The sequence below is a fragment of the Pelophylax lessonae genome, assembly GCF_965119305.1.
Source record: "Pelophylax lessonae genome assembly, chromosome: 4".
In the NCBI taxonomy this organism is placed as follows: Eukaryota; Metazoa; Chordata; class Amphibia; order Anura; family Ranidae; genus Pelophylax; species Pelophylax lessonae.
In genome coordinates, this window is record NC_138771.1 from 279,092,468 (window position 1) to 279,096,510 (window position 4,043).

Genomic DNA, 4,043 nt, shown 5'->3' on the forward strand with positions numbered 1-4,043 from the left:
ATTCTTACAACTGGATACCAATCAATGCTGTATTTCCATCACTGGACCCTGTAGGCACACAAACCAATGTTAGGATCACGTCTTTAACCACTTGCCGTCTGCTCACTAGAGCTCTACTGCGGCAAAGTGGCTCTTGTAGGTCTGACGACGTAGACCTACGTCGGCAGAAACTCCCCCATCTCGGCGGCGCGCGCGGGCCGCCAGAGGCTCGCTCCCGCTGTATTCAGTCACAGTGGGAGTCGGACCAGGGGAGGAGCAGCGGTGATCACCGCCGCTCTTCCCCGATCATCGGGGAATCGAGTTTGGAGATCCGCCCGCTTGTGTAAACAAAGCGGGCGGATCTCCTAAGTTGCAGACAGTGACAGATTGCAGGGTTCAGCATAGCTGAACATGCGATCTGTCCCTGTGTCACTCAGTCACCTCCCCCCACACACGTTAGTAAGCACCAGGCATACATTAACCCCTCCCTCTCCAATAAAATTAGCCCCTTTCCTGCCAGTGTCATTTACACAGTAACAGTGCATATTTATAGCACTGATTACTGTAGTAATGTCACTGGTACCCCCAAACGTGTGAAAAATGTCAGTCAAGGGTCCGATCTGTCCGCCGCAATGTCGCCGCCATTACTCGTTAAAAAAAAAAAACACCAAAAATGACAGAAATCTTTCCCTTAGTTAGTAAACGCAATAACTTTTGCGCAAGCCAATCAAAATACGCTTATTGTGATTTTTTTTTACCAAACATAGGTAGCAGAAAACAAATTGGCCAAAAATGTAAAAAAATTTTGATTTTTACATTTTTTTGGAGGAATTTCATATAAAAAAATGTGAAAAATATTGTTATTTTTTCAAAATTTACGCTCTTTTTTTATTTATAGCGCAAAAAGTAAAAATCGCACAGGTGATAAAATACCACCAAAAGAAAGCTCTGTTTGTGGGGAAAAAAGGACGTAAATTTCGTTTGGGTACGGCATCGCACGACCGCGCAATTGTCAGTTAAAGTCGCACAGTGCCGAATCGCAAAAAGTGGCCTGGACGTAAGACAGCAAAATCCTCTGGTGGTAAAGTGGTTAAAATGTTCCATTTCATTCCTAATCATGACAGGAAGACAGGGTCAGCAACTGGTTGATCGCAAAAGACCCATCAACAGCAGGTATATGATGGGTAGGTGACGTGTAGATCACGCCAGCCATCATGAGTGTCACTAGCACCAGGCACATTTCATATATCTTTTGCCTGGTGCTCTGGGTGTCAATGCTGCTTCTACCATGTTCTCTGGTGCTGGGACTGCCCAACATGGTGGTTTGAAACAGCTACAATTATGCACCCACACAAGAAGGGTGGCCTTAACCATGGCATACCAAATCTTGCTACTCCTCCTCAGGACACTTCCTTCCAGCATCTTAACATCTTAAAACATTGTGTCAAAAAAATATGCATGACTGCATGCATTTCCAAGCACATCTACTGAGAGAAAATGGTTACTTACCTCTAGAAGGAGTTAAAGTGGTTCCAAAGCCTAAACATTTTTTACCTTAAAGCGTTTGTTACTTTAGTATTTCATATTCCTCAAATGTGCCTGCTGTACCATGTACTTGTATGAGAAAGTATCCTGTTCTCTTTATTTTGCTTCCTTTGTGTGAAACCCCTGGTGTCCCTGCTAGTCCTAGTGCTTTCCTATTAAAAACTAACCACACTAAGCAGGAGAACACATTGTGGTCAGTTCTCTAGCAATGCTGGAAACTCAGCCTGATCTCCTCCAATGATCAGACTTGTCCTGACATGCCTCCCCTACACAGCCATTCACTGTGCTGCTGCTTCTCCTCCTCCCCCAGCTCTTCTGTAGCTGAGAACAGAGGGAATGTGATCACTTATAAATAAGGGAAAAGGGTATTTATAATGTTTTTTTCATATCTATATACAAATGTTTTGCCTTTCATTTCAGTTTTAAACTGAATGGGTTGTTATACAAGGTGTTCATTTACAATCACTTTGATGCATTCCATGCTGTAAGGTAAAAAATGTTTAGGCATCAGCATTCCCCTCGTCCACCCCCTCCTTTTGCTTACCTGAGCCCTTATTTCGATCCAGCACTGTGCATTTCTGCAGCTCTTCTCTCCCCTCACTTCTGGGTCTCACTGGCTTTGCTGGGGCATCGGGAGCCATTGGCTCCCAGTGCTGTCAATCAAAGCCAGTGACAAGGGAGTGGGTGGGGCCAAGTGAGCACGCACAAGTGCTCTCATGGGAAGCGGCTTCCCATAGGGGCACTGGACATAGAGAAGGAGCCAGGAGTGCCGGTGCGGGACCCGAGAAGAGGAGGTTTGGGGCCGCTCTGTGCAATTCCATTGCATAGAGTAGATAAGTATAGAGATGTTTGTTATTTATAAAAAATGTATATATATTTCCCTTTACAACCACTTTGCTTCTACGTTACAGTGAAATCCCTACTAGATTTATATGCAAGAAGTTGGCCCTTATATAACATTGGACTGTTCCTAGCTAATACTGCTGAAGCTGAGTTATGAATTTGTCATATACCTCTGACGACATCTAAGCAAACATATGGACAGCAGTATTTCTACAAATGTCTAGTGTGGAAACCTAACAGAGCTCAACTTGCTGAACAAGCAGATCACATGACCGACTGCTGTCGTTTCTGTACTCTCCTTCCTTTTCAATGTAATTTACATGTGACTCATCGTTATCATTTCTCTTTTTTCCACTGGGTGTGAACGTTCTAAGTCACTCAAATAAATAGGAACTGAGCTACATAGCAATCCAATGTGCAACAAGCGAAAAACAACAGCAACTTTGAGGGTGGATTTACAGAGACAGCAATATGCTACAGTTTATTGTCTAGGAGAAGCAACATTTCAAAGAACCCAACAAATAGGTGCAGAGAGTGTTCCAATCTTATGAGTCAAACTTTCCTAATTGACAACGGTGTGTATTTCATGTGTTTTAAATTGCAGCAGTAAACCGTGTATGTTCAACAGCAGATTCTTTGAATTTTTCTTTGCTTTGTTTTAGTATTATAACTGTATAGATGCTGCCTGCAATGCATGCATTGCCTAGGCAGCGTAAACAAAGCTGACACTATGGTATGAATATTTCATGAAAATGTGAACCCATCAGTATAACCTCCACCGATGTCACATTAAAACCTACCTTCGTGCATTTTTCCAGTTAAGTGAAGGGCTGCTATCTGGCAGTTGCCAGCAGGTCTCAGATCTCAATCTTACAGGTTCTGGTGTTTCCTTAGCAGAGGAAAATCCACATGTAGAACTTATGATTTGACCACTTCTCCTTTAAAAAGTTTCCTATGTAATGGAATGGGAAAGTAATATCTGTCTAATTAAAGCAATTAAAAAGACGTGTGATAATGCTCATGTGCAGAGTGTGTATTGAAAACGTTAATTTGAGGAGCAATAAACATTGTGGATTATTTTTCCTAATATTATTAGAAGTGATAAAAGGACATCAGTAAATTTATTTTATTAGCAATTCCCTAAGCCGGGTGGATATTCACATATAAAGAATTTCTAACATTATCAGATGTCAAAAACGGTTACCTAAGGGTTAAGCTACATAAGCAGTTCCTCTTCAGTCTGGGAAATTTAACCACTTGCTGGTAATCACCTCATTAAGCCAGAGCTACACAGAAAATACTGTATTTAGTAGCTCAATCCTACTAAGCTCACTTTTGATTTATGTCAGGGGAGCAAAGGATCATAGCTGGGAACTTGCCAGAAATGACCCAGCAATACCAGAATTTAGCTACAATTGTCGGGTCATTATCGGATTGCTTACATTCCAGAATTTCTATTCTGGAGAAGTAAACAAAGCGTAACGTGGATGACATAATTTCTCTAAGTCACGCATGCTAGGCCCTACAAATACCCACTGTCAGTGGAGGATTAGGAGGAGGGAGAGGACTGGAAAGAGGAGCTTTGCCTGTTACAGGTGGAGGAGGAGGTGCTGGGCCTGCAACAGGGAGGAAAAAGAGCTGTGCAGGGTAGAGTAGAGGAGGTGAGAGTGAACTGC